The following is a 25,084-nucleotide window of genomic DNA, read 5'->3' on the forward strand; positions in this document are numbered from 1 at the left end:
TAGAGAAGCAACGGCTGCCATGGTTAGTTAGGTAACTGGGGTTACAGAGAAGTAGTTCTAAATTATGAAAGAACCTCAATGTCTGATGGAGAGATCCAGTCCCAGTCCAACAAAGCACTTACACAGCAGTTCAGGTTTAAACATAAAGTTGCATTAAAACTCAAAGCATTTTGTATAATCAAGATCTCAGCGAAGGAATTTGTGTGTATTCAACACAGAGAGATGATCAATAGGGAGAATTATTTATAAAAAATATGAATAGAGAATATTCTGCATTTTAAAAAAATTATTGGAGAGCCACAATGGACTTTTGGATTGCTTATGCTGATGTACTCAAGTGTGATAGTGCTATCCTGTATCATATAACTTTCCCTATAGAGCGTGCACCTTGTCCATGATTATGTTTCTGTAATTAAAATTATACTTGCTAGTTAACTGGTGCTTCATTTATATAGAAAGGTAAACAAACTGAGATCCTCCAGAATATCTGAAGATAATCTGTGGGGATTTTTACTCCCGTCTGTAGCTTCCCTCCTGGAATTTAGTTTTCATTCTGTAATCTAAGCATCACTTCAGGTCATTCAAAAATATTTATTATCTTATTAAACTGAACTACCTTGACTGCTCCTGCATCAAGGATTATGGGAATAAACTCACAAAACATCATGAACTATGCTGTGTTTGGTAGGTTAAAGCAATGCAAATGCCACTTTTAGCCTACTGTTTAAGAGACTAACAAACATCCTGTTTTTATGGTTTTTTTTGTGTGTATGTTTTTGCATGCAGTCCCTAAATACGTTCATTTTGAGCATATTTAGATTTCTGCTGTGACCCCTGGCCGTTTGCTAGTAAAGCACTCCAGGACGATGTGCTGTGTATAGTCTCTGTAAGCACCTTGCATGTGAAGGGTGGAGCAAAAACCATGTTAAAGCTGTTTCTGGCATTATTCACTCACTACATACGGATATTACTGCGATATCTTCTATCAGTAAAGGGATGAATGCTGAACAGTAGTTTCTCAGTATCTTGTTCTTAGCTCTGCAAGCCTGGGGACTTGCAAATGCAGAGATCTTTATTAAAGTACCTTCAGTGGAACCAGAGGGAGAGAGAAATTATGCTGTGGACCCCCTAGTCCTATGCAGTAACTGCTTGGTCACTTGGATGTTTAACAGTGATTTACAAGCATTAATGAATCTGAGCCTCAATTACATCCTCAAGGGCAAGGAAGTATTATCAGTCCATCTCCCTTTCCTCCCCACACAATTTACAGATGGGGTAAAGGTAGCACAACAAGGATAAGGCTGATGATTTCTCATCTGATGCTTTTACCACTGGGATATATTTCCTCTGCTCTCTCTTTCCCTTCCCCCTATCCCAAATGCCTGAAAATGACACTTCTTTTCTGCCTATATTTTGATATATTGATGTAGAGCGTTTGGAAAAACATTATTTTTGATTTGAATTGACAACCACTGAGCATTCATTGAATATAGCATTTATTTTTCTTTCCCATCCTTTTTTACTGCACTGCATCTCCAAATTTGTAATCTTTCAGCTCTTACATGATTCCATTATGACTATAGCCAACAATTAATGTAGGGTTAATAATTTTGTCTAACGGATGTTGGTGTAAGAGAGTGACGGTTGCTGACTGTGTCCCTATTAACGTTACATTTTGATTGGTTGGAGACCATATTATTGTGTGCTTCACCTACTCAGAAACAGCTTTTCCATGAAAAGACAGAGTAAGGCTATATTTTTAGGAACAATCTGTTTTCTGTCTGTAATTAACGTGTTCTGGATTGTTTGGCTACTTTGATCGGTGTATCACAAACTAGCCTATTATGCTCAAACATACTTTTGGGACATACAGTAATAGCTGCTTTTGAAACCATTAAGGACAACCCCTGTAAATCACTGTGGATTTGAGTAACTATCTAGCTTTGTCTAAACCATGCCAGGTTTCTGTAACAAGCTGATGAGCTATCACTGGGTGAAAAATGTATCCTTGATTCTCACCTCTCTGGTGTAAATCCTGTTCCAGTTTTAAAAGCACCTTGCTATACCAGTGTTGGACAGAGGAATTCTGGAGGCTAAGTGACATTTACAGCCTATGATACTAGTGTATCTGCACTGTGTATCCATCAGCATTTGGCATTTAAGAAAATCTGCTCATCCTTGAGTTGCTTGTTAAACAGTCACTCTATTAGCAAAAAAGAGAAAATCCTCCTCTTTGCATTTGAGTTTTTAATGGGCAAAAATGGCTCGGTTTGACCAGAATGGAGTGAAATCAGCCCCAAATGACCCCAGGCTACTCTACACCTGGAAAAAAAAAAGGTAGGTTAAAGGAATTTTTTTTTGTCCACAAGCTAACACTGGAATAACTTGCACTCTTCAACGTGCACAGCTGTATTATCCCGGGGCAGTTTTTTGGCTCCACGTGAATTTACACATCTGTCAAATCGCTTGGAGATCCATAGGCAAAATTTAGCACTTGGGAACATTGTGTGGATTTGTGATGTTTCCTGTAGGACTTGGGAACCACAAAACAATGAATGGATTGCATTCTTACTGTCCTTAATCACAGGAACAAACTCTCCTCTCTGTCACTCCAGTGCCCATCTCTATGTGCGTTCCAAGAAATAGGACAAAAGCACTTCTGTCCACAGGTGATTTTAGTCTCCACTTCAGAACTGCATTCTTAATTTAGAACTGCTTGTGGACTTTCTCTGGCTTATTCCAAATAGCAGTCCCCTGGTGCTGTTTGAATTAGTGTAAGAACTACAGGTTTGTCTGACTTAGTTTTTATGGAGCATAAGCGGAGCGTTGAACTATAATTACTGAATATTAATCTATGGTTTTGGCCAGAGATCATATTCCTTTCTTTGTCTTTTACTTCCTATATTCTTCCAGTCATTTCCATTTCCTGGTTTCTTTCTTGTTTACTATGCTGTAGTTCTTCAGCTCCCTAATTTTCTTTGCCTTCTAAACTACAGGCATTTTCCATATCTTCTAAAGGTGCTCTGCTTTGCATAAAATTCTTATTTTCTCTCCAGAGATCTTCCCAATGTGTCAATACTCTGTAGTGGGCTGAGCTGAAGACCTGAAACAGCTCGGTTCTTCTGTCTGGCTCTGCTACTGGCTTGCTAGGTGGCCCTTGGAAAGGCAACTAATCTTTTCATGGCTTGGTCTCTTTGTTTAAGGAGGGAATTACGCTAATTAACTAGATTACAGGGGCCGAGTAAGTGTTAAATATTCTTACATCTTTATAGCCAAATGTTTTCATTTATTCACAATACAATATTTTATACCCCTGTTTTCTGTAGCTTGCATCTGAGATTACTGCCATGTATTTTAATGCATAGTGCATTTTAGGATGCAGTTTATATGTTCTGCAATGTTAAATGTGGTTGTATTGTTCATATGGCAAATTGTTTGGCATTTTATTAAATTCACAGTTTGGGGACAAGCAAAATGAGTACAATTTTTCCTGAATTTTTATAGAGTGAGTGAACACAGTAGAGCAGAAATAGTTTTTTCATGTTTGAGGAGCTGAGCTGCAGCATTTGGGGCTATGTCATGCATGTTCATGGGGTGAGATGTAAGTCAGACACGAATTTTTTTGATTGGGTTTTCAAGTAGGCTGTGCAGTGGCGTAGCTCGCGGTATAATTGGCACAGGTTCAGTGCCTGGGGTTAAGTTGCTCAGTTTGGTTCAATTGGTAATTAATAAAAGCAATGGCCAATTTGACTTTATACCATGTGTCTGTCTGTGTGGAACCTGGCACACACAAATCCTGTTGCTACCGAGCAAGATGGACAGTGTATTTTTTGAAATGAACATTATTCTGGGAACTTGGAAGTGTTTAAAGTTTCATGAAGAGGAAGAAGCCTATTGTCCCTGCATTTAGGTTTAAAAAGCTAGCTAAATATGACTTTCAAAATGTTTTTAAGGGCTGATCCAGATGCATCTCCTGGAGTTTACTAATTTTTAGAAGACAGGTCCATCAGAGTTTCAGGGCAGCATCTCAGTTGTGTTGTCTTGTAAACACAGAAGGGTCCACCAACATCTCGGTGCGGACTTCCCCCCACCCTCCAAAGAGGAACATCTGCTCCTTAGCATGCTGCTCATTTATGTGGCAAGACTCCAGTTGCTCTTCCAATGCAGAACTCGCTAATAGTAGCACTGGTGTCTGAGCTCTGGAACAAACCAAGTGGCTTGCGTGTGCTTTTGTGTGCCATGAGTTATTTCTACTGTGTGCTTATTTATAATAATGGGCATTCATTATTATGAGAGAGCCTTTTTGCTCAGGAATCATCACAGGACACAGTACACGCTGTAAATGCATCTTGACAATAGGTTGCATTTGTATATTATGGACTCATAATACGTATTTATTTGTGTGTATAAAACTGTAATACCAAATGCATAGTAAAAAAAAATCCTTAGGAAATCTCATGAACAGTAGTTCCATTTAAAATATCATATCTTGGCCAATTTTGTTATGTCCAAATATCCTAGTCACATTGTAGACTAACAGCCTGCCAAATTTCACTTAAAAGCACAGCCAATTTTTAAGTTACAGAAGCACAAAGAGCAGTGGAATGTTCTTTTTTAGGACTCTTCTAACTTAAACAAAAATTATAAGGTTTTTATTGTTTTGCTTAAATCCAAGGGAAAAAATATTTGCTGCAATTCAGCCTGGATCACGCTACAGAATTTAGCGTTTGGCTCTCTATAATCAGAGTATACTAAAAATATGCTGATTTGCTTGTTAGGAGTTCAAAGCCCATGTAAAAGTATATCCATTAGTAAATATGAGTCAGTTAGATTTTTTTTATTAATGGCAGCGAATTCTCTTCTTTTTGTTTTTATTTTTTTCTTTTTCCTCTTGCAGAGGAAGTAGAGTAGTTCTCCCGTTGGGCTATTAGCTAAAGACATTTTTCCCCCGACTGCTGTTGAGAATTGGTGTCCTTACAGATGCTTTATCTTGCTCTTTTGAGATTGTAACAGGATATAGTGTATCACTCGCAGTGCAATAAAAAGAAAGTTTAAAATAATGTAAAGTAAGAAATGCTGACAGATTTTTTACTCTTATTAACGGTAGTCAGAAACTACTATTAAAATGTCTGAAAGGAAAGAAAATATTATTCAAATGTGGGCATAGCCACAAATGTTTGCATGAAAGAATTGTTTTTCATTTGACCAAGGTTTCGTTGTCAGGAAAAAAAGGATCTTCTTTTAAGATTTCTCATCTACATACTTAAAATCATTTTCCCCTGCATCAAAGGAACAAATGCATGGATTCATTAGAATAATTATAGCAAAAAGAGAAAAATGGAGTCAGTGTGTTAGAACCTCCATTTTAGCTGCATACAGTGACTGCTATGCGGGGGGGAAAAACAGCTAATTGGAACAGCAAAAGACAGTACTAAGAAAATATGCTGTGTGATAAAGGTGGCAGAACTTGTAAAAGATTCATAATGAATAAGTTATAGCCATCAATACACAATAGCTTAAAAACCAAAAAGCGCAGAAATTCCCAGTCACTTGGTTAGAATATTTCCAAAGGTTACGGCTGTAAAATAGTATTTATTTATCCTGTGTAGCTGGATAGCTGCTTTCTTTCTCTCTTTCTTCTCTCTGTGCAGCCCTGCACTCCAGTGTGTGTTATTTATTCCGCGTGCAGCTTTTAGCCTGCATAGCCAATCAGGGAGGCTGTAAAGGCCTAGGACCAGGCTTGGTGCTGAGCTCCAAATGTGATTCCAGTCCTGACAGGGGGATTATAGGAAACAGATGACTTACGCTTCTAATTTGTGGCCTTAAATTGCAAACAGAATTTCAGGAGTCGAGCAGAGTAATAAATGGCAATAGAGAAAGCCACACACAGCCAAATCAGTATGTGGTGGTTGTAGGTTAAACTAAATAGGAAGAGACAGGTTATGATGGTTTAGTGTATTACAGAGAAGAAAGTCTTAAATTACTAGTGCTGAGAGGTATTGCACTATGGCAGACAGTATTGCATTGTGTAGTCTACAGATATCACAAGCAGAACAATAAAAAAGCAGGTTTAGCATAAAACCTGTTGCTGGACAAATCTTTTTTCCCTTAGAAATGGAAGCTGTGTTTTATGTTTGTTTTGACCTTAACTATATGCTTGCCCCTTAACATCTGTTTTCTACTGTTGCAGTTTTTCACACCAAATTAACTGTCAGGGGTTCAGATAAAATAAGTTAAAAATACTTCCAAATTATTTTTTGTTGCCTTTCAGGACTAGAAGAGTGTCCTGTTACTCTTCCTGTCTCGGACTGCGGTACTTCTATCTTGCAAGCAAAAAATATAGTCCATTAAACATTTTCAAATGATTAAAAATTAGAATGGTAGATTTTAAACTTTTTCCCCCTCTTTTTGCTTATGGCAGCTCTCTGAGGCACTGCTTTTTGTGTAATTGGTGTATGGCATCAGAGTACATTTTGGAGAAGGTTTTTGAGCCTTCACACTGAATTTGCTGACCTCTTTTGTTATCATTTGTAGCTTCTGGTTCTGAAAAGCTTTGGCGTGTTTATTTAATGATGATTTGTATCAAAAGCTTGTTCCACAGTGTTAATTGGTGCATGTTCCATATAGGCCTTAAAATTATAAAGATATATTCTTAGAATCTAGAGTGGTCTCAGATCTGACATGCTGACTGACTAACATGGGATTTGTTTTTCTTTTTTCATCTCAGTACTGTTGCAATTCAAGAAGGAAGGAATGATGAAGAATATGCTTAAAGGTCTTGAGGAACAGCTAGTACCACAAAGGCATATGTCAACTGTTAGTATTCCTTAAGCCTCTTAATTTGAAGATGTATTTTAGAAAGGGAACAACTCTTTCTTGAACAATGTGTGATCTCTGGAGTCTCTGGAAGCTGTTAGAAAAAAATTCCCGTTACACACCAAGTAATTCGGTGGTATTATTCTACCACCCAGATAATACTGCTCTAAGATGACAACTGGAAAGACCTCCAAATAGCATTAACTCAAATATTAAAATAAGAGATGGAGTAAACCTTTGGCTCACTGGTACCTTGAATTGCCGTGCTGTAGAGGATGTTAATCTGTGCAACCTGTAGGCCCTGTACTGACAACTTCCCATCAGAGAAACCCTTAGTGTTTTGAACCGTTATATTAGGGGACAGAGGAGACATTTTATTCCAGGCAGCACAGCCTGCTTGCTTTTGAATGAACATAACTGTTATTATTGCAAAATGATTATTGTTTTAAGCAGGTCTTTTGATTATCATTGAAAATGACTGGCTAAATACATTTTGATTAATCACTTGCAAAAATTATGCTTGTTAGAGCTGTTTTATATTCTCTGTCACTGTGTTCTCACCGTAGGTTATAGCTATTTCTTTATAGCTGAAGATTTTTTTTCCCTTTAAGTCACCTGGTGAGAAAGGAAAACAAATCTTAGTTGAAAGCTTTTGTCTGCAGTACAGACTCCTCTTTTCATCCCTATGTTCTTTAAAAAAAAAAGCTCAATTATTGTCTGTGCCATAGAGGGAAGAATGGGGCCTGCATAGGACCTGAACCTTTTCAGACAGGAGATGGCTTTTGTTTTTGCACCCCATCAACACTGCTCACCTAATTAAATCTGATATCTCTGGCTGAAGCAAAATGATTTGTTAATAGTTCTTTGGGAATTTACTTAATGAGTTTAGATGTCTTTTGTATGGTACTTGTGGGGGTATTTTGCAAATGGAGCTGAAAAGAAAAATGGGGCAAAGCAAGAAGAGAAAGAGCACCAAACCAATGATGGGGCTGCGTGAGCAAGGTGTAGATTGAAGACGGATACTGGTGGGCTGCAGTCATTCATTAGTCAGGAACGCACAGAAGATCTGAACTGGAAAAGCCCTCCCTGTCAAATATAGCCAGGGACATCTGTCAGGGCCTCAGATATTACACCTTGATCAGACCAAGGCAGTGACACCATTTTCTTTAACAAACACCAGCAGCCTTTCTTTCTCCTTTATTTTAACATTTCTCAGGGGTTGGATTCTCTTTCTTCTCCTGCTCTGCAGAGAGTAAAAGGAGCTTGTTAACTTGCTTAGATATTTTGACTGCTGATGCACTTTGGCCACTTGCCTGTGGTAACAGTGTCAAAGCATTACTTGGGATAATTGCTATATTTGCAGTCTGAAGAGTGCTCTGACTTAGTGTTCAAGCTGCTGAATAAAAAAGAAATTGTCATTTTGGAAGAAATCTGTGAATTGCCCTCCCAGTTAAAAAAATGCACAATTTTCAAAATGCCTTTTTCCTTACATTTAAGCATAATGGTATTCAGATAATTAACATTTTAATAAATTGCTTAAAATATAAGATAGCAGCTTAAAAGGCTTTAGTTTCAGTAGGGTATTGTTTTGTTTTTATTTTTAGCTTTGGGGATTAACCACTATGGGGCTCTATTTCTTCATTCTGTGTATACCCAAAAGTACCCACCAGTCCATAAAAACACTGTGCGCTTCTAGCTTTGGATTTTCAAAAGAGGCAGGATAAAGGCCATAGGTCTTGCAAAGTTTACTAGTCTTTCTAGCTACATACTGTGAACTACTACTGTAAAATACCAGTGTTCTCATAATTATGAAATAACTGGATTATTAAAAATATTAGTTACATTGTCAATTGTGTCTCAAGTCATACGGAATATGGATAGCGTGTGACAATTTTTTGATAGTCTTTCATTAAGTAAAGACGTAAATAATTTATACCTACTCTTATGACGTCCCTTTTCTGAGTGGAAATTGAGACTATAATAGAATTTAATTGTATGAATATGCTCTAAGAGATGGCATTTTAAAATTATATTTTCTATATGTTATTCCTTTCTGACATGTTTGTGTGTCCCATTTGCTGTGCAGTTTTTTCCTTTGGAAAGTTAGGGTAGATATCATAATAAGATTTGGTCTAGGAAAAGTCCATATTTCTTGCAAAATGACTGAGTGGCCTCAGCTTCTTCTGATCAACACTTTGCAGGAGCACCTCACAGGATCGCATTCAGTAGCAGCAAGGGGCTGGAGTCGGATGGGAACGTGGTCTGTAGAGTCAGATCAGCACTACCGTCACCTCCTCAGGGTGAGTAAAGAAACCCTTTGCTCCAAGCAAAAAAATTCTTCTCGTGGCCGCTGTTTTCAGGTCTAGCCCGAAGATCTACAATATTGTAAAATAAACAAAAGGGAAAGATATTTTGTACCAATCTACCTCATGTTTCAAATTGTGATCTTCTGGATTCGCACATTCAATTTTGCACTGGATCTACAGATTTTTTTTTCTTCCCGTTGAATACTAGGACCTAGGCACTATATAGTAGGCTAAATCTGTATCTAGAAATCCATCATTTTATAAGATCTAAAGATCTGCTCCAATAGGAGAAACTGAACAAAGAAATACTGAATATTAGAATAAACCTCTCTAATGCCCATCCCCAAACCTGAGCTGATCAGCCTAAGAATTATCAGAATTAGCAGTCCTGTTGGTATTTCTTCCTTACCTGCATTAGGGGCCAATCCCATTGCATCTGGCTCCTGTCATTTTATGGTATACTGAAAAACACTCCTCGATTTCATCAAAATTACATAGGTTGGAAGCCGGGACAGCATTTGGCCCCAGGAAATCTTGCGAGGAAGCACCTAGTAAAATTACGCATCCTGCATTTTTGTATTGCTCGCAGGCTTCAGTGCTCTCCCGTTCTAATTCAAAGTGAAACATACTTTGTTCTACTGCCTCCAGATACCTTGTGTGGATGGCTGATGCAGTGTGATGTGCATTTTACCTGGCATTTGGGAGTGTTTACTTAACATAGGCATGATTACTTCTCTTATGGTGTTAATTCTGAAAAATGCTGAGCTCTTTCAAAAAGTGCTGATTACCCTACTGACAGGCAAAGTGGCAGAAGTGGAAAGTATTCTGTACGGTACAGGGTTTGGGCTTCGATGACTTGAGGGTAATATTGGTTGGTACATGACAAATTTGCAGCTAACAAAATTGTTTAGGGCCAGATTTTACTCTAGTTATGTGCATTTAAATTTAAAACCATTTCCGAGATGTCATTAGTTACTGGAAATTTCAAAGTATGTAGTTAGGTCAGAATACAGTTGCCTGTGTTTTGGGATACATTCTGCTCAGTGAGGGGAAACCCTGTCCATTTAACTCTTCCCAGAGCAAAATTCCCTTTATGTTTTTGGAAGAGCTTTCTTTTCCACTTGGCTGTTCTGTACGTTTTCAAACTGCCTTTGGAATTAAAACAACAACAACAACAACAACAAAAAGGAATTCCAGAAGTTAAATAGTATGAAAGAAAAGCTCCTTCCTATAGGGCAGGATCGCCAGGGCTGGGATAAGCCCCTTGCCATATTATACATATTTGAAACATGAGAGCTATTGTTTTGAAGCTTTACTATGTTATTGTCCTGCTTGTCTGAGTAAGAGGCGTATATCTCTGGTGGATGGAGGTTAGCTAAGTAAGTCATGCATAGATGGAATTTATTAAGTTTGCATGGTAGTGACAGCTGTGAGTGGGAACAGTAACTCTGAACGTGCCAAGGGCTGAGAAAGAGAAGGAATTTTCATATGTGTCTTAAAGGAAAACTGCAGTGTAATTGTGAAAGCTCTTCTGATCACTCCATCTTATTATGAAGGCAGAAAGTCGCTAAAATGATTTTTAAAGTGTAATAATCTGGCAGGAAGCTGTCTTTGGACAATCTCACGAGGCAGATTAGGACAGAGGAAAGTCAGGTTCCATTAAGAACCACGGAAAATCAGACAATTTAATACCAATCCATTTAAATAGAGTTATAAATATATATCAATGTAATGTAGCAACTGGTTAAGTTATCTGTTAAATTGGCTAGAAATGTTTTTTAAATATAGAATTTACCCCCAAATCACTTTCCAGCCATCTGATTTCTCAGTAGCGTCTTGAGGAAAGGCATCTTCTTGTTCATTCCCGCTCTGCCTCCCGAGATGGAATTCACTTTTGCTGTTGTATCACGAAAATGGCAGCTGTCACTTAGAGAAAGACGAACTCCAGTGGCTGGGTCCGACCCTGCTAGCCCCGCGCCCGCAGGGGACACGATACCCGCGGGCCCGCCGTGACCGACGTCGTCCTGCAGGGAGAGCCGGCCGAGCGGGCTCCCCCAGCCCGGCCGCCCAGGAGGAGCAGACCTAGAAACACCAGGTAAGCAAGAAATTATGATTAATAACCGGCCCGAATTTTGCGAGCTCCTTAAAGGCCGTAGATGGGTGTAGCTCCCAGCGGTTATGCTCCCAGATGTCCATTTTGCCCATGGAAACCGTGCCTTCGAAGCCTGAAACACTCCTCCAGCTATTGCCAGGGTCACCAGAACGAGAAGTGGATGCCTTGTGCCTGATCTGCTGCTGCCCTTAACCCTCTCGGCCTAACCCTGTGACAGTCTTGAGCCCGTGTCTTTGCATTAAATTTGTAAAACAGGCTACAGAGTGGCCTCAGTCACGGAGGTTTTAATTTGATACAGGTAAAAGGCTGACGGGAAGAAGAAGATACTCACCCTGTTTTTAATAGTGCTGTTTTTGCTTTTGCATGAAAATTTTTTAAAAATACTTCCATCTTCATAGCTTTCAGCACCATGCATTTTAGACGCTTTCAGGAAGAATTAAATTAGTTCTAATTTTAGAGAGCTCTTTAGGTGGCATCTTTTAATTTTCACCTTTTCTGGGGCTTTTGTTGCAGCCTAAGAATTAGCTTACAGTAGGTTAAATCCATGTTCTTAATGAAGCACTTCTTGCTCTCTGTTTTTTTGGTGTTAGACCACATAGGATATGTTCTGTTGATGTGTGGGGAGTTATGATTAGATGAGAATTTACCTCTGAGGAAGCTCAGATTATCACACATAAAGCATCAGAAATAGAAAAATGATGTGCACGACCATGAAAAAACAATGGATCTTATCTTTAGTTTTTTTCCTAATCACCCTCCAGCATCACTACAGCAGTTAAGTTGCCTCGGGGCTCGCTAGGATTTATAGTTTATTATAACATTGATAAGAGCAGCTGAGCGAACAGTGAACAGGATGTTCGGTAAATATTACTTTGAATTCATGACAGAATTTTGATTCGATGTGTTCACAATTCTCCTGTATTTACACAGTTTGCTGCAAAATTGCACTGCATTGACTAGTTTGAAAAATTGTGTGTGTATGTGGGTTTTTCTTTTCTGAGTAGATGACTGAACTAACCAATGCAGCTCAAACAGCTCTTCATTGTAACTAAAAATACAATTTGAGGTTTATGTTCTGTCTGTCACAAGTTACATATTTCAGGTAATAAGCTATGCAAATTGTGAATTTTATATATATCTTTTGTCGTTTTGACTTTGAGTTTTGAATAACATCCAGGTTAATAGTTTGAGGGTGAAATTAGTGAGTAATTTGGAATAGCAAATCACTGATTTTGTCCTCTGTTGGTGAATCATTTAGATAAAATTTTCGCTGTGAATTGCTCTCTTGTCTCATATTTTGATACAAGTACTTGATCCCACATCATTAAGGGATGACCCTTAGGAGCTTTACCTTAATTTGAAGGGAAGCCAAATCAACCCCCAAAAGGAAAGCCTAGTGACAGTGGGAATACCAGGACTACCTTAATGCTACCTAACGGATGTCACCAGATTTATGAATCCCATTGCATTTAAATAAAGGAGCAGAAGTGATGCAATACCCTTCACGCCTCTTTCTCTTTTTCTAGTCTGTGCTGAGGTAGGAAAGTATGTTCTTGCCAGGAGCGGGAGTCCAAATTCACTACTAAAGATTCTGGTTTGGTATTCATATGTTTTCATATGTTAAGAAATCCTTATTTAGAATGTTTTAAAAAAGGATATGAAATAACACAAAAATTAAAACGAAAATTTAATTGCATGTAATTTGTTTTAAGCAATACAGCCTGAAATCCATTATAAATCCCATTATGAAGCGAAAGGTTGAAATAGATTGACTATAAAAAGTAGCACGGAGTTAACCTGCAATGAGTGCATTGTTTTACAGGGTCTGTCTGTTAGCAAAAGAGCAGAAGATCATGCCAAGCCTGACATACCAAGCCTAACATCCACAGTGAACATTTGCAGTAAAATGAACTGCATGCCAGAGTGGCTCTTGTGCTTCCCTTATGGTCTCACTGAGGATTATCAGAGGTCCCTTGTATTTTGCTCCTTGCTCTACCGTGGATCAGGTCTGCAGCCCAGTGGCTTGCTCTGCCCAGCCCATGCCTCCCGACTGGTCCCTGATCCCTGACCCTGGGGCTTATCTGTGCTAAATGGGTTGTAGGGTTGGGCCTCGAGTCTGCATTGCAAAGAAACTTTCATTGCCTTCCTGAAAGGTTCTTTTGGAAGATCATTAAAAAAGATTTTTAAATGTAGAAAAAAAGCCATCTTGCTGGATGACTTGGAAGAAGTGCTCATATTCTACCCATTTTAGTAGAGGAGAAGATTTCCTTCCGAAAGTCTCCAAAATGAGAGTGTCTGTTTGTGCTGTGAACCAAAGAAGGAAGGAGTGGAAAAAAAAAAAAACAGTTCATGCTTCTCAAAGTTAAATCACTTATCCATGTTTTACCAGCCTTCATCAGAGTTTGTACACTTGCTCCAATTAAATTATTTTTTCTTCAGGGGAGCTTGCGAGGCACTTACATAAATTCTGTTAATTTCTGAGTAATGCAGTCCTGACAATCACTTAAGACAATATAGTTGATACTGCTGTCAGGGAAGACTCTTTTTCAAAAGAATGTTTTTATAGAATATCACTGTGACACTTTGCTTAGATGGATGTCTTTAGCAGAATTTGATTAATGTAATGTAATAAAAGAGATGCACACTAAAGTGTCTGTACATGTCTTGTTAAGTATGTTTGATTCATTATATATAGTTCTCCTCACTTCTTTTCTCTTTCCCCAGTTCATTTTTTATCATTTCAATAATATATCTATAAATATGAAAAAGTTGGCACTTTCTTTGACATATATGGCTATTAATTCATAACTCTAAAAAATTGTATCTTTCAACTTGTCACTTTAAAGCTTGTACAGTTTATTACAGTAAGTAACCTGTGTTGGAAATTAGATTTTGAACTTTAGCAAGGAGATAAATAAGCTTGTGGACATAGAAGTTATGGAGAAGATACCTAGATATAGTGCTAAAATAAAATTGCATGAAAAGATCACTTACTTGAAGATGATAATTTCAGAGTTCCCTGAGGATCGCATTAAGATTACATTTTGGAAATGGGCTTCAACTTGAATTCCAATAACTTTAATTCCTAGAAATGGTGTTATTTCTATTAATCCTCTTTTGTGTGTTTGTCTCATTCTGCAGGCCTGTGATACATGCTAGGAGCACATAATTTCTCTAAATATATGAAATTTACTTTAGAAAGACTCCTAAAAATCCATCTAGGCCAAACTTCACGTCTATTCATTTACAGCATCAATCAGTTTGGGGAAGGGAAAACTTGGAAAATTACAATATCTTTGTGACTCAGCTTATGACAGCATTTAAAGTTAACTGGGTTGGTGGTTTCCCACTTGGTCAACTAGGTCATGGTGAAGGAGGGATGGTCCTGAGCATATTTGTATCATGACTCAAACTTTTTGTTTTGTTTTGCTTTTTTTTAGTGTTAAGAAAATGACTCTGATTATTTCCTAATTAGGACATACTGGGCTTTAAGACTTTTTTCAGAGCTTGTCTGACAGTTATTAGGCCCAGCTAATCTTTGCCCACCTCAGGGCTACAACTGCAGAGATTACTTGGGATGAGGTTTCTAAGACTGTGAAGTCTTACTTTTGGTGAATGCTTCATTCGCAGGACACATCTGAACTTGGTAAAGTTTATTAAGGTAGGTAGCCAGAGTGGGAGCTCCTTAGTTGGACATACCTGGTCGTATATCCCAGCATGGATTCATCCAAGTGTTTTGGGGTGAAGGATTTACAGTAACAAAGCCTGGGTGGGCAGGAGCCTGAAGCCATGAGGAGGGAGAGGAAATGAGGAAGAAAGCGATCATTCTGTACAATTATTCCAATCCTTGCTCCTTGCAAGAATCCTTGCTTGTAGGATTATTTCATTTGGTTACGGCAGGATATCGGGTGCTGCTAACGTGAACTCAGCGTGCACAGAGAACAAGGAGTCTGTGCACGAGAAATCCAGCATGCAGACCACATTAAAAATGGGGTGGGGGAAGTGTGTGCTCTAAGGCAGAGTGACGGATGGAAGGTGGGTTTTTTCGGCAAAAGAAAACAAGGAAGTCAGGGTTGCTCAGGAGTGATCGAAAACCACACAATGTAACTGTTGTACAGGTTTACAAATCAGAAAGTGCCTGAGGATTACAAACCAAGCAGAGTAGATGCAGTGGGTAAAGATGTGTGAAATCAAAGCTCCCAAGTGAGGACAGATGGACTAGCCACAGGAAATGGAAGGCGAGAAAGGTGGAGGCACCACATAAGACATGCAGTTTTGTATGTGACGTATGTACTTTTTACTGTGCAGTTGATCTATTACATTTTCTGATATAGTATAGCAGCAGCTTTATTATTAATGTTCTATGCATAGTTTCGTTTAGAGCAGGCTGCATGGTTTTGATAACTTGTAGCCTGAGAGTGCCATTATATTAGTCAAGTATACATAGTAAACAGGATCAAAAAGAGACATGGGGGTTCACTTTCAAGAAGCATTAGAGCTTCACAGTGCTTTCCAAAGCTTTGAGGAAGCACATGTAGCTCCCTGAAAGCCACAACTAATTGCCACAGGTCTGTAGGCACCATGGCGGAGGGAACTGAGTTTTCACAAAACAGAGGTAGGGTGCTAGAACAAATACAGGATCAGTTGTATATATATGAGCAGCGATAACACAAGCAAAGTGGAGAAGAGTAGAAGGAACGATTAAAAAGCAAAGAAAACAGCATTAGGCACCACCTCACTGGTAAAAGCTAGCCAATAAATTGTGAAGAAGACTTATTAGCACTGCTTTCACTGCACTACTTACTGCCTGAGTAAGCTATATAACTTACACTAAGCTTGTGATGCCTAAGAGCTGAGATAGTTATATTAAAGCTGACTTTTCATGGTGCAGTTGTATCTCTTTTCAGATGTTAAGGGTCCTTGTTCCTATGCTGTAATGGTCCTTGCAGGATAGTCCTGCAAGACAGGTATAGCCTGGAAGCAATCTCTGTTTGCACATATTTTTTTTTTTTAGGCATTTTTTGTCAGACAGATAAATAAACACGGTACACTTTTCACCTTTAACAAACCAGCATCTCAGGAAAGTCAAGTCAGCTGTATTGATTCTGGTCAACATATACACTTGTCTTTGGAGAATTCTTTATTTTATAAAACTAGGTTGTCAGGTCTTTACAGAACAAGCTCCTACCTGATGTGTGGTGCTGACACAGATGAGAGAGCTCCCTCTCCTACAGTTATTATTGCATGTGGGAGGGCTTAGGTTTTTCAGGTGCATTGAGTTGGGCCTAATTGCTGGAAGATGACTAGCAGAAGAACTGGGCTGTCTTCTTTCTTGGGTCAAGAAAGGAAGGAAGTCAAGGAGAAAAGAAGAAAGAATACACTAATTGTTAAGGTAAAAACAGCTACCTGCAGTGGGGGGAGAAAATATTGGGGTAATGTGTTAAGATAGCTTGTGATCTCTGTGCTTATAAACTGAACAATGAAACATGAATTTCCTTTTTTTGCTGGAAAAGCTTTGGAGCAGCTGGCCTTGTGGATGTTTAGTGTTTGATCCTTGGTCTTGTTGTTTGATTTGGTCTCTTCAAACAAGTCTCTTGAACGTGTTCTCCAATAAAGTAATCAAATAAGGTTGTCTTAGAGGAGGTAGCACGCTTGCTTGTGTGCTCATGTTAAACTCCTGCTTAGCTGTGGTTTTAGTCACTAGCCAAGATGCATAGAAAGCTGCTAAGAGTGATTTCTGTGAGCTGAAATCTTTTCTTCCTGCCCATTCTGAGCATGTGGACTCTAAACCTGAGGAAAAACTTCTTCACTGTGAGGGTGACTGAGCATTGGAGCAGGCTGCCCAGAGAGGTTGTAGAGTCTCCTTCCCTGGAGATATTCAAAACCCGTCTGGATGTGATTCTGGGCAATATGCTCTAGAGGACCCTGCTTGAGCTGGGAGGTTGGACTAGATGATCTCCAGAGGTCCCTTCCAACCTAAACAATTCTGTGACTCCTTCCCTGACTGTTATGAACCTCCTGTTAGTTCCTTCCATTTTATGAAGCTCATTACCTTATGCAAATTTATTGTGGGTGTGGAGCTGTTGCATGTAGTTAGATTTGAAGAAATCACACCCAATTATGCTGTTAATGCTGTTATGCTGTTATGTAATGCTTAATGCTGTTTTAAAGCCAGCAATGAGACTTGCCCTCTGAGAGGCATTTGTTCCCCAAGCAGAGTAAAAAGGAGCATGGAAAATGCCTCTTTCCAGTTCACTCAAGCCCTGTAAATGCAATGAGTCAGGTATTTTGCCTATATGCATTCAGCTCCCAGCTGATGGAAATATGTTAAAACCAGTAAAACTGGAGAAGGGCAGTGAGGGGGAAACAAAAAACAGAATACCCCAAAGCCTATTGATTGCTGATCCTGGAAGCTGAGGGTGATGACCTGATACTAGATTGAAAAAGGATGTCCCGTTATATTCGCCCGAAGTGGAGGAAAGGGAAAAACCAGTTTCCTGCCTGAAGTAAATGCACAGGTTACTGAACACCAGGACAGTAAACGGTTTGAAAATGAGGAAGGGGTGTGTTGCAGGGTGTAAAACTTCTTCTGGAAAGAAGGGTGTGCGTTGTGGTGAGAGCACAAGAAGGTCAGGCAAGAAAACCGTAAACACCTCTCTGACTAGGCTGCTTCCTTCCCTGTTTCTTCTTCAGTGCTGACCTCTGGCCTCCCCTATTATCTCCCAACAATAAGAGAAGTGAGAATTAAAACACAGCAATAGTGTAAGTAAGGGTGACATTCTCCTAGCTGCACCTGCCACTCCGGGCTTAAGCAAGTGGCTAGGAGAGAGGGCTGTGGTGGGATTGAGAAACAGGTGGTTTGTGGCCACATTAACGCCGCTGTTCCTGCGCGTGTGCTGGGCCAAGGTCTATGATCCTCGCAAGCCATGGACAAGGCAGCTGTGACCGGGTGCTTGGAGGCTCAGGAGATCCCCTTGGGGCTGTGTGCAGCGGGGGGTGCTTAGAGGCTAAGGAGAGCCCCTTGGGGCTGCGTGCGGCAGGGATGCTGTTGGGTCACCCTAGAGAGACAGTGAGCTGCAAAGTCTCTTTATGGGTTGCCTGCTGTAGCCTGGTACTTACTGCTCTTCAGCTCCCCTTTTTCTCCTCAAAATGAGGATCTGTGGCTTATCAAATCTCATTTTCTCTTTCTGCAAGGCAAAGTGCCTTTACTATCTTTCAGAGTTCTGTCTGCTGTCTTAATTGCGTGCTTGGGGGGGAAAAAAACCAACAAACTTTTGGCTAATTGATTAGTAATTTAGTCTCTAGTGATATGCTTATTTAAGAAATCTGTCTGAGTTATATATGTCAAATGATTCACATAAAAACAACATCAAGTGATTCATATATAAAAATGACATAATTGCTATTAAACTTAGAAGCCATATGTGTGGCTCAGGAAACTACTTTGTTGGCTTTAGCAACTATTTTATATTTCTGTCCAAAGTCACTTCTGCTCAGAGAAGGCATGTTTATGTATAGGAAAATACGTGTGTTATTTGGAGATCTATTAATATGGGGAAGTAGGTGCATATTCCAGCAATATAGGAAAAAACAAAATCTTGATAACGTTGGGAAGTTGAGACAGGGGTCTGTTGCTGCCTTTTTTTTTTTTTTAATCAGCAAGATTAAGCAGCAGTTCTTGCAATATGCACCATCTGAGATTTTATTGCTCTCTGTTATTTTTAGCGCTCGAAGAAAGATTAAATGAAATCCCGGATTATTTCAGACAGTGTTAAACTTTTTATTGCTCATTTCTACCATCAGCCTGACCCAGTTGGAGGGGTCACTACAGAAAGCAGGTACTCCTCTATGAATATCTAGACAGTTGAAATCTTCTAGCTGTACGTTATTTTATAGGAAAGCTGAACATGGGCAAAAGCAACTATAGCTATTGATGCAACTATTCTTTTTATTTGACATTAATTACTTGGTTCCATACAATTGTATGGTTCTTGTGTGCAGAACTTCATATATGCAAACAATCTCTTTCTATGTGGCTTAGCACCCATGTAGCCTTTGTGAGATCACAACTGGTGTCATTTTCTTCAGCATTTTAGAAGCTTATTTTTATTTTCAAGTTATCTTAAAGAGCTAAGTAAAGTAAACCTAAACTAATTGAGTTGTGTACCTCTTTATCAGAAGAAGATTTAAAAAGAAGACTTTTTTTGAGCGTATATTTCATTTAAATCTTCATGTTAAAAAGTTAGCTTAATACAGCTGACAATGCTTATTATTGTTTTTGTTTTTTTGCCATTGCTCCCCAGTTTATTCCTCTTTAGAGGAATATTTATATTCCTCTTTAGATAATGGTGCCTTTTAAATCTGTCACAGTTCTAGACAATGATATATGCGGTAAAGGAGGCTTAAGGTGGTAGTATTGATGAATAGCTGCAGCAGCACTGGTTTTGCACTTAATGTGGAAAGAAGGAAAAGTTCTGGTCTTGCTTCTGCAAGTTTCAGCGGTCTTGTATGTCTGCAGAGTAGATTTTGTTCACCAGTGTAACAGCCAGCTGGTGCCAGTGCGATTTGAACCGAGGACATGAGTGAGTTCCCTTGATGAAAACTAAGGGGTCAGGATCAGGAGGCAGATATTTGACTTTGACGGGATGCCAGTGTCATCAACACTGGGGGAAAGGGGCATCTGTTATAGCTTACATGATGTGAAGAAAGCACCTTAGTATTTTCTGGCGTTAGTTGTTGGTAAATAGACTTCTAGACGCCACACAGTAAAGACTATAGCAGCGATGTGTCTATTTATAAGCCGAATTTGGCCACGTTTGGCGTATCGTTCCCCGTGTTCTGAGGATCCAGACTGTCCCGTGTCGTAGCCGCTCGTCTGCAGAAGCGTGCTTGAGCGCGTGCTGCTTCTGCTGCCAGCACTTTTGCTATCCTGGTAGCACCAAGTGACGCAAGGGAGGGGAGTATTATGTACTGACTAGCTCTTCTCCTGCTGTGTTTCTGTCTAAGCTTGCTCTGATTTAAGAGGACTGAGCTTGGGCTAGAGCGGTTAGTGCTAAACTCTTGCAACGTGAATAACTGCTCATTCTGTAAACCCACAGCACTAATAGAGCCTGCTTTCCTGTGGGCTGTGAATCACTTGTTGTCTAATTGTCAGTCCTGCTGCAGAACCTGAAACCCTTCCCCTCGCCTGGGCCTGCTGGCACCTTCTATCCCCTCCGTGCCCGTCGTGTGGGGCAGCGTGTGTTGGACCGGCCAAGCGCATGGTGACAGAGGCCTGCCTTGCGTTCCCCTCTGGAGAGCTCCAGGCCTTTTTACTATCTGTTATTTTCAAACCTGTGGGCAAGTATTTAATTAATGAGCTAACTAAATGCAAATTTTTTTTTTTTGGCTAGTATTTTCTTGGATGGAGGGAAAGAAAAAGTGAGGAGGGTACGGAAGAGCTGTAAACCTGTTCTGTATGTCTTCTTCGGGATTATGCCTGAACACTGAACACAAGCTGAGAAACTCATTTTTGAAAATGTTATCTAGGAGATGCTGGCTATTTGGGTAGGACTGTCACTAAACTTGTTAGTAAACAAAAAGGGCTTTTGTTCCAAAAAGTAAGTGCAGCTGGTTTGCCTGATTATGCCAAAAAAGGAGGGGGCTAGGTAAGATGTGCTAAAGGAGCATTGGTTTCTTTAGAATATTCTCACTTGTTTTAAACCTTCTAAATAGAAACACATCTGAATGGAGATTTGGTATCAGTGGTCATGAATCTGTTTGATTTTGGGAGCTCTTACTCATTTTTGTCTTAATTCAGGTTCAGAACTGAGTCATTCCTTCTGTTCTTCTTTCCTCAATGACTTTCCATACTGCTTCATTTTTCCCAGATGCACGTTACTAGAGCGAGACTCTGCTAACCACACTGCAAGCAGTGAAAACGGTTTGATCCTCTTGGGAAGAGGAGAACCTATCCAGTATTTGTTTCTGTGACGCATGCTAGCGTCACACTAATGGGCTGTGCTTTGGGGAAGTTGCTTCGGGTAAGGTGTGGGGAAGACAGAGGCCATTAGTATCACTGACTTTACTGATAGTTACAGCTAAAGTTGAAATAACAAACTAATGTTTTGTAATCTGCACTCTGGCGCTTAGTTTAGCAACACAGAAAGTTGAACAGGGGCTGAAAGAAGCAGTGTCGGGAGTTGTTCTCTGTGCTTTATATTTTCACCTTGTTTGGTATTGACACAGCAAGGAGTATCATGAGAGAGATGGAGAGGAAAAACACATTTAAGAAGAGGAAAGGGGCCCTATATAATGAAGAGTTCAACTGAAATAAGTGAGGGGGAGACTTTTTTTTTTTTTTTTTGCATGCCAGATTTCTTGCCACTTTCAAGCTGATCCTTTCAGTTCACTTCAATACAGTCACTGAAGTAGCTTAGAAAAAGAGAGAAAAAGATCTTTGATATGCTAGATCAACCAAAAGTTAAAAATCTCTCTTTGTATATGCCATTTATAATGCAAATCTCAAGTTGGCATTTTAGGCTCGCTTACTGCTGTTACTGAAGTACCTTGGAATTCAAAGGCTGGAGATAGAGGGAGATCCCAAATGACAGAATGTCTTTGATAGAAAATTTAATATTTTTTATTTATTATTGAACTCATTCTCATTTCTATAAATATCTTTTACTTCCTCAGTGCGTGTATGTGAGAGCGAAAGGGAATACTACTGTGCAGAGGCTAAAGTTATTGGTCTAAGTCTTCTGTGGCTTTGAGTTCAGTTTTGCCAGTGTGTCCCAGACAAGGATCTGACCGTGGCAGGGATATCTTGCAGTTCTCCTTATACCAGGGAAATCGTCTGTGTGCTAAACAATGTTTGCTTAGGCAGTGAGCAACCAGTTAAGTATTCTTTTGGAAAGCAGCCTAATTTTTAAGAGTTGCTTTCCCAAATATATAACCTGATTTCTTTCCCTTGTGTTCCCAACGTCTGAGCACTTATTAAATGTCACCAAAGATAATAGGAGAAATGCTTATGAAGGCCAGCCTATTTTAAAATAGCATGGGCATGCTTTAAGCAGTAAGTAATTTTGCCTCTATTACATAGTGTGTATAACGCGTATTTAAATTCACCGCAGACAACTTTGAACAGAAGTGAGAGGCCTATCTTTCTAAGTGTTTATGTTTTGGGATTTGCCCTACTAAATTTCACACAACAGCTTCACAAGAGATGGTTATCAAATGTGTTGACTCTGGCCTCCTGTCACGCTTGCCCATTGGAGTGGGAGTGAGGATGCCAGGATGATACTAGTCCTGCCTGGCTGCCTGTTGAAACCCTGCTTTTTGTTATTGCAATGGCAATGGAGTAACTCTCCAGTTTGCAGTTTGCTACCCCACCAAACGCTCTTTTTCCAAGCCCTGTTATCTCTTGGTGCCAAGTAATGAGGGCAAAACCAGGATTCTTTTCAGTAGGTGCTTACAACCTGCTTTGCTGGGAACCGTCTTTTCGCCACAGACCTATACTGCAAGGCACTGACTTAAGGAACTGGACAAGCACTTACAGTTTCTCCAAATGCATAAATGGATATTTGTGGAAACGATGATATTTAGAGCTGTTTTACAACCGTTTTCTGCTGTTGATCTTTGGAGCACCTGCCCTACTCACATAATCTGTGTCACATGGCAGTCATCAGGGCCCTCTGTAATGTTCAGTACATTTAGTTGCTCAGCTGGATTTGGACTACTGTATTCACAGTAATGTCTGAGGGACAAAGATTTAGAAATATTAAGTAGAGAAATATATGTAAGTAGCAAGTAAGATGCATCTTGATGTGTGAATTGTTTTTTTTATTTCAAACCCCTCCTTAAAGTACTAATGCCCTCTGTGCTTATTGGAAAAGCTACTATAACATAAGAGTTAAAATGTCTGGAGGAGCAGCAAAGAAAACTCATCTTTTGAAAGTCAGTGTCATGCTCGTGATTCTATTATACTTTTTTTTTTTTTTGCTACTGTTGTTTCTTGGCAAACATCACAAATCATCAAGATAGTATGTGACATGCTGTAGTCATGGAAGAGAGTCTTTTATTTTGAGATGTTGTGAGCTGTTTTGTTCAATCTGGAAAATGATAGGTGAAAAATAATGTGCATTGTCTAACTAAGCTGTTACTGATTATCTTAGTGCAATGTACAGATTAAGGGCCTGATCTAAAGACCGCTGGGGTCAATTGACTGAAGTGGACTTTGAATTGAGTCTCATGAGTGTTCAGCATATACTGTAGTGGAAGGTTATGGAAACAAGCATAGCACATTCTGCTCTGCGATAAGCCTGAAATACTCCAGCTGAAATTCTAAAGTAGGGTTGGTTTTCTGACATATATTGAAAAAACCCTAGAATGGTTACATGAGGGCTATTTTTAATGCATAATATGAAAAATATTCAGCTGGGAGCACAGATGTTAGATTATTAGTAGCATCTCAAGAATGTGACTTTTCAGGTGTAGGAACTGGCATTTCAGAGTTGCTTTTCTTTTTTTGACAAAAGGGTATTTCATCAAACTTGCTGCTTTGCAAAGTTCTATGATCTAAGTCCACTAGATCACATGTTTCCCTGCACCATAGTGATTCTATTGCCTATTTCAAGCTATTATGGAAAAACTCAAGGGAAAAATATAAATAAAATATGCCCAAGCATGCAAGTCAATGATCTGTGTGTTAAGCCTATTGGCACATACAGGACAATTTTATTGCATGACCTACTGGTTAAAAACATCAAAAGTATAAGTCAAGTCATTTGAAGAAGTGCTGTTTAGTGAGTTAGAATGAATGAAGTCTTTATTGAGTACATGCTTTCAGATTCATCACTGGTTCTGTTCTAGTCATGCCCTATCCTAGTCTTAACTGCCCCAGGCAGTCTTTTTGAGGACACTTGACCTGCCAGTCATATTTCAGAAACTACTGATATGGTACTTGCTGATTTAGTTTAGATTCCAAACAGGCTAGCTGCTGGATTACAGACTAATGACCCATCAGATGCTAAAGGCAAAGGCTTAAAGTGCACTAGTGAATTAAGCCTCAACGTTGTCTGAAGGGAAGAATTTATTATGTTGTTAAATTTGATTCAATAAGTTTCATTTCTGTAGATGCATTGCACTAAGGAAGAAGAAAGAAATTAATGTGACTGAGGGTTACTGTTTTGATTCTATTCAGGTAAAGCATTGATAATCACGTACAGGAATCAAGGGATGCTATTTTGCAGAATTTTAGCTATGTCGATAGACACAATAGGTTAGGAAAACTACATAGCTGATTAACCAACCACGGACTCGACAAACTAGGTTCAGTTGAATATATGCTTCAGTTGGTAAATACATAAGAAAGTGAGGCTTGCCTGATTCGGTGATACCCTTGGTGAGGTTTCAGGGGCTTTTCAGCAAATATCAAAGCCTCAGTGGTGTAAAGATATTAGTTGTAAGTTATAGATAGCACTGGGATTTAATGCAAACCTTAATAAAGCATATAATGTGATGAGTTGAACAGGAATTGCAGCTTGATTCTCAGAAGACTGTAATAGTGATCCGAAGAAAAATCCCATATAATGCAAAGATCACTTTAAAACATTAAAAAAAAAAATTAAACATTTGGTGTTTTATCTCTCTGCATATGTCTCTTAGTTGTGTTACAGCAACAGAAACAGTGTTTATAAATAACAACAAAGATACTTGGGGAAAATGTTAGGATTCCTGCCTTTAGGTTTTGTCACTCATTTCTCACAGTATCTGATGAAGTTCTCTCGAGTTCTCCAAGACAGTTTTATGTTGTAGAGGTGATCCCATTATCAGCAAGATACTAGAAGCTTATCTCAATCAGTGCAATATA

General features: G+C 39.2%; 1 long non-coding RNA gene across 1 annotated transcript; it reads right to left on the reverse strand.

The window, feature by feature from the left end:
• Positions 1 to 8,750: 8,750 nt before the first annotated feature.
• Positions 8,751 to 14,476, reverse strand: LOC138067676 (uncharacterized). Its single transcript, XR_011141994.1, has 3 exons — positions 14,230 to 14,476; positions 10,918 to 11,204; positions 8,751 to 9,191 (listed from the first exon to the last, which is right to left on the reverse strand). It is a non-coding gene; the product is annotated as an uncharacterized lncRNA (long non-coding RNA).
• Between the last annotated feature and the right edge of the window lie 10,608 nt (positions 14,477 to 25,084).

This window comes from Struthio camelus, chromosome 6 (genome assembly GCF_040807025.1).
Source record: "Struthio camelus isolate bStrCam1 chromosome 6, bStrCam1.hap1, whole genome shotgun sequence".
Classification (NCBI taxonomy): domain Eukaryota; kingdom Metazoa; phylum Chordata; class Aves; order Struthioniformes; family Struthionidae; genus Struthio; species Struthio camelus.